Raw genomic sequence first — 14,602 nt, forward strand, 5'->3', positions numbered from 1 at the left:
AGAATTCAGGCTTGGCCAACCCACTGGTCCCAGGAGGAGGATGAGAGACACTTGGAGCAGAGCTCTACCTAGATCAATTAAGCCCAGCTCACTTGGAGTTAAGATCAGCAGAGGCATCCATTCAAACACAACCTACATCAGCAATCTGCCAGCCAACCTGCAGGCTTGGGAGCTAATAAACGTTCATTTTTGAATAGTACTAGGATTTTGAGACTGTGTATTTTAAAGCAATATTAAGTGCTAATTAATGCAATTTCTCCAAGTTCCCATTTATGTATAAAACACGGGTAGGATAAGAAAAAAATTAGATCTATTGTTGAATCTAACTAGTTGAAAAGTTTAAAGGTGTTTAAGAAATTCTAAAATATATGAAGAATAATGGATTTAGTAAGACTTTAGAATCAACTATCCAAATTTGGTAGGTATCTGTGTAATTTGGCTCATAGTAACATCGACGATTTAAATGTACGGGTCTTGATATTAATGAAAGTGTAAACTGGTCATAATATAAATTGGAAATTTCATCTTTGAGAATAATTATTTTCTAACTGAACATATGCATATTATAAGTCTCATTAAATCCTTTTTTTGGTACATATCCAAAGAAACCTGTACATATTTATAATAAAAGACATATACAATTATGTTCACAGCACATTAGTTAGTCTAAAGCAACAATTACAAATAGCACTTTGCTCTTCAATAGTAAAAAGCATTAAAAAAATTGGTCAACAATTACAAGGAACAAACCATTTACATGCACGCACTCATGCACACACACAACCAAATGAGTAGATCACACAGGCATAATGCTGAGGTATAAAAGATAGGCACAAAAGAATGTATATTCTATAATGCCACTAACTTAAAGATACATAAAGGGTTAGAAGTCAGAAAATATTCAAAATATCTAAGCCAGAATTTGAAGTCTATATTCCTAGTAATACTGCATATTTTTTCTTTGAGTGGTAGTTACACAGTTAAGTTAAATTCATGAAAATTTTAAGAGGCACACTCGTGATTTGTGAATCTTACAAAATAAAAATTAAAGGTCATTGTAAAAGTGGAGGTTGATTTATGTAAAATTGTTTAATGCTGGCATATAGAAAAAATTATAAATATAGGAATCACCACAATCTGAATGATTCTGTTGGTCATCTGTTTCTGCCTTTCCCTGGTGCCCTCTTAGACAGGCATTAAAATTATTTATCTTCAAATGCCATTCTAACCTAAACATAACTATCTTTAATAGCGATTATGAAACTTATTCCTCCTAATGGTTGTAGTATGAACTTAAACTCATAATTTTTAAATCCAGAATTGCTTTTTTATATACAGCTCAGATTTTCATTTTGGTGATGTTAGGTTTGGCAGTGAAAAATTCAAAAGTAGATACCAAGTAGTGAGATGGAGTTTGGAGTTCAAAACAGATCAGCACTGGAGATGTAACTAAGGCATCACTGATCTACGAAGTATTTAAAATGATGGACCTAGATGAGATTACCCAAAGAGAATAATGTAAAGAGAGGAGACAGTTAATTACCATGTTTGGTCCCTCTAATTTTGATGATCTATATTATCTTTTTACTGAGAACAAGATCCTCTGACATGTATTTTTGAATTATCTCTCATAAATTTTATTTTTTCAGATAACTAAGAATTATTTTATTTTGATTTTTCCAAATAGTATATTTTGACCCTAGCTTGGGATTCCAATTTTAACTTTATTACCTCTTTTTTTTTTTTTCCAAACTTTAAGAGTAGGACAGCTCATAGCTTATATCAGGGACAGCGTCATGCTACCATATTTCTAACACATATTCTGTTCAGATTAGAAATGCCAGGTGACAGTTTCAAAATAAATTAGATTATATGAAGTAATCTAAAAGAGTATATATATTCTTTTAAAATATAAAACTCATTTATTCCCATATCATCTAATAGCTGATTTTTAAAATACTTTAATATATATGATATGATCTAATATTTTACAATATATGTATATTCAAGTGATTGCTTTCCTAATAAGTATATGACTTTAGCCCAGAGTTTATCTTAACATGTCTACTGAATAGTCTATAACGTTCCCTGGGTTTTAACCATCTCAGGAGGGAAAAATTCAGTTTGTAAAAAGGCTTTCTCACAAATCTATCACTTTTAGTTTGTGTTTGGAAATTTAGAATTTACAAAGTAACTCAAAGAAAATTAGAGAATATCACATTTTAAGGAACTCAATCTGTATCATATTCTACCTCTGTACGATGAATACATATCAAGTAATCCATGCTACTTGATTTAATTAGCTTTCTAAATTTCTAAAATTTAAATTTAAACACTTCATAACCACCTGCCACTGCACCTGACCAGTTCTTTGTTGGCTGGTGAAATCCAGTGGTGAGATGATACTAAGCCCCAGCTTAGGAAACAGGCTTGTTCTTCATGCAGATGATTCTGTGCTGAAAGCAGGATAACAGCCTGGAAATGAACACAGGAGGACATAATGTATTTTGCTGTGGTTGTGGCAAACTTTTGATGTATTTAGTATTTTTCTTTTCTACAGTTATACTCAGTGGAAATATCACCTTTGATGAGATTTACAACATTGCGCACATATGCAGCACAATATTTAGCCTGAGAACTTCTGGAACCATTAAAGAGATTCCGGGGACTGCCCAGTCTGTGGGCTGCATTGTTAGTGGCCACCACCCTCATGACATCACAGATGACCCCAACAGTGGTGCAGAGGAATGTCCAGCTAGTTAAGAACTACCAAGGAAAATAGTTCAATAAAAGATCGTTTGACACCCGGTAAATAAACATATAGACACTTTATTGAAGGAAAAAACATGGTTATATTAAAAACTTCTAAAATGATTTCTCTAAATTTTTTATTATCTCAACATTCACTACTTCAAAAAGAAAGTTTATAAATGGCTTATTTTACAATCCATTGCCATCCAAATAGAGACTAAGTTAATGAACACCAAAGAAAGCATTTATCATGTGGTGTAGTAGTAGAAAAATATAGTTATTTGTGCAGTAAGTTTATGGATAGTAAACATATTGAAAAGATAATAATTTAAAAGCTTGCTTTGGTTATTGTTTAGATATCATTTCTTTCCAAGATGATATATAAATTCAATGTAATTTCAAAGAAAATTCCAGGAAACCATTTGTAGATATCAACAAAGTGATTCTCAAATGTATATGAGTAAACAAAAGACAGAGATTTGTAACCACAATACTATAGAAAAAGAATAAATTCAAATGATTGATACTTCCCAACTTCAAGACTTAGTATATAATAACCATAATCAATACAGCATTCATTGGTGAAAGAATATAGACATAAGTCAGTGGAACAGAATAGAAAGCCACACATTATAGACCCACACAAATATAGTCAGTTGATCTTTGACAAAGTTGCAAAGGCAATTCAATACAAAAAAACCTCTTTTCAACAAATGGTGCTGCAACATTTGTACCATTTGGACACCCAAACAGAGAAAAATTGTAGACTCATACCTTACACCTTTCACAAAAACTAATTCAAACTGCATCATAAACAATAAATAAAGCAATACTATAAAACAATAATAAAGCAATACTATAAAATTTCCAGAAAAAAAATCAGATAAAATCTTGGTAATGTTGAGTTTGAGTTAGTTATAGCATAAAATGTATAATCCATGAAAGAAAACATGTATACATTAGACCTCCATTAAAGCTAAAAAAAAAATTCTTCCCTGCAAAAGACGCTGTTAAGAGAATTTTTTAAAAAGTGATTCCCAGGGAGAAAACATATGCAAAATAAATATCTGGCAAAGAACTAGTATCCAAAATACAGAAAGAATACTTGTTTTAGTTTGCTGTGCTCCCAAAATCAGATACCATAAAATGTGTTGGCTTTTAACAGTGGGAATTAATTAGATTATAAGCGTATAGTTTTGAAGCTGAGAAAAAATGTCCAAATCAAGTCACCACCAGGTGATGTGTCCTTTCTGAAGATAGCTGCTGGTGATCCTGGACTCCTACACATAGCTTTCAGCTTTTTGCTTCTCTGGCCTTTTTCTCTCTTTAAATTTTATGCTTTCATAAAGGACTCCAGTAACAGGATTAAGACCCATGCTGGACCACACTTAAGTGAAGTAACCTTATCAAAATGTGCTATTTTAATAGGTTTACACCCACATGAATGGATTAGCTTTAAGAATATGATTTTCTGGGGGTACATACAATTTCATATTACTGTAACTCTCAAAACTCAACAATAAGAAAACAAATTACCCAATTTAAAATGGCGCAAAATATCTGAACAGACACCTCGACAAATAAGATATACAGATGACAAATTAGCACATGAAAAAATAGTCAACATTGTTTGTCATTAGAGAATTGAAAGCAGCAATACATGAAGACATCAGCATTAAAATGGCTAAAATTTTATTTCAGTTAGAAAATTGTATTACAGTAAACCAACAAAAACAAATACTGGTGAGATCATGAAGCAACAAGAACCCTCATTCTTGTTCATGGTTCAAACCCCGGACCTCCTTGACCCATGTGGAGCTGGCCTATGTGCAGTACTGATGCGCGCAAGGAGTGCTGTGCCATGCAGGGGTGCCCTCCACGTAGGGGAGCCCCATGTGCAAGGAGTGCTCCCATAAGGAGAGCCGCCCAGCACGAAAGAAAGTGCAGCCTGCCCCAGAATGGTGTCGCACACACGGAGAGCTGATACAACAAGATGACGCAACAAAGAGAAACACAGATTCCCATGCTGCTGACAACAACGGAAGCAAAGAAGACGCAGCAAATAGACACAGAGAACAGACAACTGGGGGCGGGGGAGAGAAATAAATAAATAGATAAATCTTAAAAAAAAAAAAAGAACCCTCATTCTTGTTGGTGGGAATGTGAAATAGTATGGCAACTTTGTAAGACAGGCAGTTTCTAACAAATAAAAAAATGGGCTTATCATTGGATGCAGAAATCATACTCCTAGGGATTTACTAACATATTTAAAAATACGTCTGCTCCAAAACCTTCATGTGAATATTTAGAGCTGCTTTATTCATAATTGCCAACAGCTGAAAGCAACAAAGATAGTCTTTAATAGGTGAATGGCTAAACATCCATACAAAGGAATATTTTCATCAATGATATGAAATTAGTTATCTCAACACAAAACAATATAGATGAATCTTGCATTCATATTTCTAAGTAAAAGAAACCAGTCTGAAAAGGCTACTTACTAGATGATTCCAATTATGTGATATCCTGGAAGAGGCAAATATATAGAAATGGTGAAATAATCAGTAGTTGCCAGATTTTAGGATCGAATAGAACACATGGTCATTTTAGGGCAGTGAAAGTATGCTGTATGCAGCTAGTCTCTAGGAATTGTATGGTGATGGATACATGATAATTTGCATTTGTTAAACCCAATTAAACTTTTACAGAAGAAATAATGAATTTTAATACATATAACAAAATATGTTTTTGAGATTGAGGAATCCCTTAAAGGAATATAGACTGTCAAAAGAGAATCTAATTGTATTACAAATGTGTAAAACACAATCTCACTAAAAGGGATGTGGATAAATATTGCTGAACTAAGTGACCTTAGAAATGAGTAGAGTATTTAAGATTAAAGTTGAATTAAACTGCACCTATGTGCTGTATTTTAGTTGATAAAGTTGTTTCTCATGAGTCTGCAAGTTAACAATTCTGAGTAGGTTTTGCATGTATATTGGAACTGAACGGTTAAGTAAGTGGATGGCAAATGGTGGGAACCTGGTTTCTCACTGTTGGAATAGGAGGAAACAGATAAGCAAGGGATTGGGAATAAAACAATCCATATGTTAAAGGATTAGAATTAGATACATCAGTATGAATCCTCACTCAGCTTAGTATAAATGCAGATCATTACATGCAGAAATATTTATAGGTCTGGGTGCACTAATGCCAATTTTCAATAAAAGTAATCAAAGTTGCTTGGGAAAATATCTGATTTTAAGACTGGGCCAGAAAATATACAGGATGAAGCTGAAATAATCTTGTGCCAGAAAGTAAGATATGCTAAGAAAAAAAATCAGTAGAGTATGTCAAGGGGATGTAGGAGTTAACTGAAAAGAGCCCACAATGGCCAAATCTAGAACAATTTTACCAAAAAAAAAAAAAGTAAACTAGTATTGTATTATAAACCAAATAATAAAATATCAATGCTTCCTTACTGATATAAAGCATTGAATAAATAGATTAATAAACAACCAAACAAATAAATAAATAAATGGGGGAGAGACAAATATCCCATGCAGGCAAATTCTAAATAATTTATGTAGATACTCTACCGTCAAGGAGATGGACTTTAAATCTTCAATCCCTAAATGTAGGCTGTGCATCATAACTTACTTCCAAAGAGTACTGGATGGAAAGGATGGGGGGTGGGATGGTTACTCTACAATTTAAAAACTTGACAAATACCACCTCTGTCAGGTGAGTAAGGTAATCAATAGTCATCAAGCATATCGATAGTATGTGAAGAAAATGACATTTAACTTCTATCTTCTTGCCCTAAACCCAAAGCCTCAGTCAAAGCATAAGAATATCAGGAAAACTCCAAAAGAAAAGAATCCTACAAAACATCTGACCAATATTCTTCAAAACTCTGAAAGTCATTTAAAAAAACAAACAAACAAAAACCTGAGAAATTGTTAAGAATCTAGTGGAACCCAAGGAGACATGACAACTCAATGTAATATGGCATTCAGGATGAGATCCTCAAACAGAAAAAAAAGGCAAATTAAAGACATCTGAATAGACTTTAATTAATAATAACATGTAAATATTAGTTCATTTATTATAACAAATATACAATAATAATATGATATTAAAATAGTGGAAATTGGGTGTGGGATATATATGGCAACTCATTTTACTATCTTTGCAATGTTTCTGTAAATTGAAAACTCTTCTGAAAAATAAAGGTTACACTTAAAAAAAAACTTCTTTGCAGGAAAAGAGTTAAAAGGTAAAATTTACTTTAGAAAAAGTAGAGTATAGAAAATCTTCTTTCAAATAGTGAATTTCATTATATCTTACAGTTAAAATAAAAATAAGTTCATTTAAATAAAAATATGTTCCTCCATTTATATTGTACTATATTCTATTATATTGTAAGTTTATAATATAATAAGATAAATTCTTAATATTAAGATGATATATATCCATTTCCATAGTAACAGCTTGAGTTGACTTCAGCTGCCATAAATGAAGGCTATCATAAATATTTAAGTACTTTGTGACACTATAAAAATTCCAGAATTTACTATCCATTCTACTCCCCACTTAAAAAATGATTGGTGCAGTCAAATGCTCTATTGCACAAATTATTTTTTAATAAATTCCAACAGTCATCAATAAAACATAAGTTGTGAAGGACAAAAAAAAAAGTTTGCTGCTACTTCAAATCATCATATGCAATACAAAATATCCAATTCCTCCTATTCTGAGTAACTCTAAGTGTTCTCTATGCTCAATGATCAAGATATGGTACTGAAGAAAATTAACAGTCTCTCATGGACCTTATAGTTTTTATTCCAAGAATAGAAATTATTGTTTCAGGTAATGTTTCCTAATAGAATAAAAATAATTATTTTAAATATATAAAAATTACAGATCTATGTATTACATAATACTTTGGAAATATCATAATATAAGACAGCTTAAATTTCTTCTTAACATTATATGTTTCTGAGAAAACAATTATGATCACACAATGATGTAATTATATCTTCAAAGAAATGAAATCCTTAGTCATATGCAACTAGATTCAACTCATTTTTTAAGTAAGTTTAACCATACTCACTCATTACGTATTATTTCCTTAAAGTCTTGTTAAGTAATTATTTGATAGTTAATTCATACATTCATTCATGCTGCAATATTACTTACCTAAATGGCACTAGACCAGGGAATTAAAAAAAAAAAAATGTAAGCAGCATGAGAGCATAACAATATCAGGGTTTGGACTTTTCCAAAGATTTTGGATGGGGCATTATAAAAGAGTTGCTGTCAAGCAATCAGGCATCACAGTGATCAATTAGGACATCAAGCTAATCTGAGAGTATCAATCAAGTCTTTATTGACTTACTGCAACAGGATAAGCAAGAGACAAAAAGAGGTGCCAGCTCCCTAGCATTCCATTTTTCCCCACAGAACAGCATAGGGTGAGGGTCAGGTGGATCCAGTTGATGGGGGAATTTTCTCACTGCCAAGGAACCCCGAACAAAAAGGTTGAGTCTTCATTGACCTGTGGGCTGGAAGGAGGGAGAATGGGAATGATTAGCAGTGAAAAGATACTAAGCCAAAGTGGAACAGCATACCTAAGCCAAGGTTTGGGACGTGTGTGAAACCTAGCCAGGAATGCAAACATGTCACACAGGACCTGGGGCCTCATTTGCAGCACCCTCTAGAAAATGGCAGTTTTCTGACTGTGCATCAAATCTTGGGTGGAGAGAGTGGCCTCAACACACGAGGCCTGCCAGGCAAAATCTTATAATTGCCTATGATCTGATCTAAAGAGCACACATGGGATTTTGGTATGGAGCCAGATTTCTCAATCACATGATCAGAATTTTCATTTTTTTTTACAGACCTTGATTTCTGCAGTGGTATTATTTGTTGAGGGTTAAGACAGGAGGCAATAACTGATCCAAATAAGAAAATATAAGTGCCTTAAGAAAAAAACAGAGGAATAAAGAGAAGAAAATGCTTTGAGATGCTTCTAGGAGGCATACATTTCAGGAAGTGATTAGTTTTATGTAAAATTGAATCAACGATGATGATTGGATTTTTTTACTGTCAGTTGAGTATGTGAGTTTAGAAACCAAGAGCTAGAGCTTCACTCTTAACAAAGACTAGAGTATTTAAAAAAAAATATTTATCATGAAATTTATTACAAATATTAACTATGCTAAGTCTATAAAAAACACTGTGAAATGTGTATTGTCTTTACACTAATTTTAAATGTTAGGAAGCTGCAGCTCAAAGAAATTACATAATTTGCTTAATACCTAGAGAGTTTTGGAGCTGAAATTTAAACCTTGGCTGCCTGGCTCCACAGTTTTTGCTCTTAACCCTTGTGTTGACACTTTCTACAATCATTTCATGCAACATAAAATACTTTAGGAGTGAATGATACATTCTAGAAAAGATAGTATAGAGTAAAATATAAAAGGTAAAGGTGGAACCTCAACAATTGAGGTTTAAGCAGATAAAAATCAGCCTTCAAAAAACAAAGTTGTGGATAGTAGAAGGTAGGACGCAGAATGAAAAGAATTTCCCAATAGCATTAACTATTGGAAGATAACACACACAAAAATTGCATGCTAAATTAAAAACAAATAGTTCCTTTTTTTTATCTTGGCATAGTAGAGTTTAAAACCATTTGCATGTGGTATATGCAGTAAAAGATTGTTAACTATGCTGTAGGAGATTAATTTCTGACATGACAGAGAAAGGAGTTCAAGAAATTCTCCCCCCCCCCCCCTTAAAAAAAGGAAAACAACTATTAAGTTGGACAAAACTCTTAAAAAATAACCATTTCATCACCACGGATTCAAGCAAAAGAATACAAAAAACTGGACAGTGTCTATATATGAAAACAACTAAACATTCAGTAAGAACATCATGAATGCGCAGCTTCCTTACCTGGGGCTACTCTCATCTTCCATAACTCTGCCAGCTCAGTAGCCCAACCCATGAAAAACAACTGCCCTCTTGGCCACTGCTTGGGGGCCTCATTGATATAGAGCATTGTTTTTTACAGTGGTGACTGGGAGGAATGTGAACAGGGGATCAGTGGTTATGGTGGCCTGAGGTTACAATTCTATTTGAGATAAGCAACAAACAAGTGGATTAGCTAAGAATTTAATACAGAATGTGAGGAGGTGACAGAGCTATAGATGGCTTTATAAGTTCACCACATACCCTGGGTTGGCCACAAGAATAACTCACATGCTACAAAAATCAAAGCAGACCCAAGCTACACAAATATCCCAAACTAACAAAGCCTGTGTGCATGAATTGTGGAGACATGGGAGAATCTGACAGAAAATAAAAGCTTGGGCAGACAGGAAAATAGTCTGAATGCACATCAGAAACTATACACAGATCATTTACCAGAACAAAGTGAGAGCCTTACTGATTCTGTGTGTTATGAGTATGACTTCTGGCCAATCTATTGGATGCCACACATTCAAAGGAAGACGGATATCACAGACTTACACGAGGCAAGTTACAGAAACAACGAAATCAACTTTTGGTGGGGGAAGCTAGACAGATGATACATAATGTCCACTACAGAACAAAAAGTTATGAGACAAACAAATGAGCAATTACAAAACAAAAACAGAAAATAAGACTGTATAAGTCAGGGTTCTTTAGGGAAACAGAATCAACAAGAGGTATCTGTCAATACTATGCAATTTTATGAGTCTCTCCCATTACCATGGGCATGCACAAGTCCAGGTTCCACAGACAGGCTACAACCGGGGGTCCAATGAAAGTCCAATGAAGGTCCTTGATCAGTTCTGGAAGACTCTGGCTGTCCAATGGGAAATTCTCATTCAATGCTAGAATCACTTCCCCTTTTAAGGCATTCAACTGATTGGATAAAGCCTCACTCATTGCTGATGGCAATCTCCCTGATTGATGTAATTGTAATCAGCTATCTACGATTTACCACTGCAGCAAAGTCAATGGTGACTAAAGTCCATAAATGCCCTTGTATTACAGTTAGTCCACTGCTTGCTTGACCAGATGACTGGGCACAAATACTTAGCCAAGTTGACACATTAGCCTAACCATCACAGAGACCAATATTCAGGGGAAAAAAGCAGTCAATATAAACTGTTTCTAAATGTCCCCAGACATTGTACTTAGCAGAACTAAGAACCACATCTTAAAAGAAATAAAGGAAAGTATGTAGAGAATGAGTTCATGGATAATAAATTTCAATAAAGAGAAAGAAATGATAAAAATAAAATACCCAAATGGGAATTTTGCAGTTGAAAAGCACATTAAATGAAATGAAGGATTCACTAGAAATCTCAACAGTAGAATTGAGATTGCAGAAGAAACATTGAACATGAAGATAGATCAGTTGAAATTTTACAAACTGAAGAAAAAGAAACAAAGTTAAAAAAGAAAGAAAGCCTCACATACCTGTGGAAAACATTAAGCATTCTAATTTATGTGTAATGGGAATGTTAGAAGAAAATAGAAAAATGGACAAATAAAATATAAATATATGTCTGAAAATTTTCTAAATCTGAGAAAATCATTAACTTAAGCATGTGAGAATCCAAGTTATTCCAAGTAAGATAAACTCAAAGAAATTCAAACAATATATATTATAATCAAATTGATATAAACCAAAGACAATGAGAAAAATTTTAGAGCAGCAAGATAAAAAAAGCTCATCAAGTATGGGAGTGCAATAATACATCAATGGCTGACTTCTTATTTTAAACGAGTCAGAATACAATGGGATAACATATTAAAATTTGTAAAAAAAAAAAAAAAATCTGCCAAGCGAAATTCAGTATCCAGCAAAGCTATTCTTCAAATATGAAAGTGAATTGAAGATATATCTAAGTTGAAAAAGAATGAAATTATTTTTGCTGTTAGACATTTAATATAAGACATGGTAAAGGAAGTCCTTAAAGCCAAAAGAAAATTCACAAGACAGCAAGTCAAGTCATTAGAAGAAATAAAGAACATTAGAAATATTAAATTGGTAGAGGGGTAAATGTAAAAGACATATATTTTTCTCATTTCTTCTCAAATCTTTAAAAAAAGATAAAAATTGTAAAAAGCTAAAATTATAACACTGTATTGTTAAAGTATAACAATATAATATATATGCAAATAACATAAAGGAAGGAGAAGGAAAATAGAGCAAAATTTCTATATTTTACCAGAATTTAATTACTATTCACAAGTAGATTTTGACTTAAAAGGCATATTGCTATTTCAAGAGTAACTGCTAAAAAATAACTAAAAATCATTGGAAAAAAATCTACAGATAAATAAAAATGGCTCCCTAAAATGTAGTTATAGAATAATAAAAAGCAATAAATGGAGACCAAGGAAACCAAAACAATATATCACTAATCATAAATACATAGAAAATGACAAATATGAAGACAACCATATTTATAGTTACATAAAATATGAATAGATTAAATACCCAGTAAAATGACAGTGAATTTCGGACTTGGAAGGAAAAAAAAGCAAGATCCAAATATGTGTTGTGTCCAGAATATGCACGTTAGACTCAAGACAAATACAGATTGAAAGTAAAAGGATGAAAAAAGATAAACCATGCAAACAATAACCATAAGAGAGTGCTAACAGTAATAGTAATTTCAGGCAAAACAGATTTTAAGACAAGAAATATTACCAAAGAAAACAGGAATATATCATCATGCTGAATGTTTGATTCACCAGGAATGTATAACAATAATAGTATATGCATTAACAGAAATGAAAATCATGTGCGTATAAAAACCTGTACACAAATGTCTATAGCAGCTTTTTTCATAATATCCCCAAGCTGGAAACAGCCTAAATAAACTTCAAAGGATGACTAGTTAAATGTAGTACTCCATATTATAGATTACTACTCAGCAACACGAAGAAAAGGATTTTTGATACATGAACAACTTGAAAGACTCTCCAGAAAAGTATGCTGCATGGAAAAAAATCTTAAATGATTAAATATTATAATATTCAATTTATATAATATTATTAAAATAAGAAAATTCTAGAAATGGAGAACAGATTAGTGGTTGCCAGGAGTTTGGGACTAGAAAAGAATGGATGGAAAGTGGATATGTTTTTAAAAGGGCCAAAGATGGTTTTGTGATGATAAAACTGCTGTTTATCTTGACTACAATGGAAACATGAATCAACACAGGTTAAAATTGCCTAGAAGAACACACACACACACACATTCACATGCCACAAAGTAGTACCAAAAAAACTAGACCAATCTGAAGAAGATCAGTAGATTTTGTCAATGTTGAAACCCTGATTGTGATAGTGTACTACAGTTTTGCTATTTGCTGCTTTAGTTCTACAATAACTGAGGGAAACCGGGCACTGGGTACAGGGAATCTTTGTATTATTTCTTACACTGCATGTGAATTTATAATTCTCTCAAAGTTAAATGTTAACAAAGAGTATATTTTATTCTTCAAATGACACCCTAAAGAATTTTTTAAAAAACACTGAAAGGAAGAAAATATTTGAAAAATCATTTATTTAATAAAGTACTTGTTAACAGAATATACAAAGAACACTTACAAGACAAAAAATAATAATTAAAAAATGAAAAATCTGCAAAATCCTTGAATAGACATTTACCAAAAAATATATATACAAAGTAGAAAGGACCATGAAAAGATTCTTATTAGGGAAATATAAATTAAAATCACAATGGCATACCATTACCAACCTAGTGGAATGACTATACTCAAAAAGACAGACAATTCTAAGTAGTGGCAAGAATGGCGAGAAGCTGGAACCCCTCAAACATTTTTGGTGTAATTGTACAATGGTATAGCCACGTGAGTTAACTGTTTGGCAGTTTCATAAAAAGTTAAACATAAATTTGCCACATGACCCAGCAATTACACTCCTAGGAATCTACTCAAGAGAAATGAAAACATTTCCACAAAAAGACCTGTACATGAATGTTCATAGAAGCATTATTTATAATATCCCAAAGTAGTATTCTCCCAAGGACCTGGTAGTACTCCTGGCTACTGGATCTCCTGTGACCAGTTCCCTGATCCACCATGACCAATCTTCCTATCTTGGAGACTTGGGGATTAGAGATCCAGGTCTTTACCATTTGCTGCTCAGAAGACTTTGGTACACTACATAAACTGACATCCCTTGACTACTATGAAGCTCCATGCTACTTCATAAAATATTTCAACATGAATTTTATCATAAATATAATTGGACTCAGAAGGAAAATCTCCTTACACACACACACACACACACACACACACACTTCTTCCCTACTAGTCCTCATGCACAAAACTGAGACTCAGAAATTAAATAATTTTGACATCCATCAAGTAAGTGTTGGACATTGACTAAGAAGCTTGATATGCACCAATATGATTCTCTTTCTAAATCACTGCTAGAGAACAAATTGTTAATAAATTAATAACAATGGGCAAGGTTCAGCATTTCTGTTTCTATAGTACCTGAAAGAAAACATAGTTGAAGAGTTTTTTATCATAAAATCAAAAGGAGTTGATGAGATTGAAAACTCATCCTAAAACCAGAATTAAAGCAAACGCATACCTAGTTTAAAATGCTAATTAGAATGTGGTTCTGGATGGCCTATTAAAACTTTCTCCTAGATTAAGGTGAAGCAGTTAACCATGTCCCAAACCTAGCCTCTTTCTTACCTGTCAAAGTAATATGGCTGTACAGTTTAGTAATATGGCATATCTGTAGGGTGGTTCCATTAATAAAAAAAACTTATGAAAACACTCAGACATGTAAGGGAGCCCAATGC

The 14,602-nt window shown here is 32.9% G+C and overlaps 1 non-coding gene across 1 annotated transcript; it reads left to right on the forward strand.

The window, feature by feature from the left end:
- Window positions 1-2,346: 2,346 nt before the first annotated feature.
- LOC111763221 (small nucleolar RNA SNORA65) lies at window positions 2,347-2,476 on the forward strand. The gene has a single exon (XR_002796130.2). It is a non-coding gene; the product is annotated as a small nucleolar RNA SNORA65 (small nucleolar RNA).
- The last annotated feature ends 12,126 nt before the right edge of the window (window positions 2,477-14,602 follow it).

The sequence above is a fragment of the Dasypus novemcinctus genome, chromosome 1 (assembly GCF_030445035.2).
Source record: "Dasypus novemcinctus isolate mDasNov1 chromosome 1, mDasNov1.1.hap2, whole genome shotgun sequence".
Classification (NCBI taxonomy): Eukaryota; Metazoa; Chordata; class Mammalia; order Cingulata; family Dasypodidae; genus Dasypus; species Dasypus novemcinctus.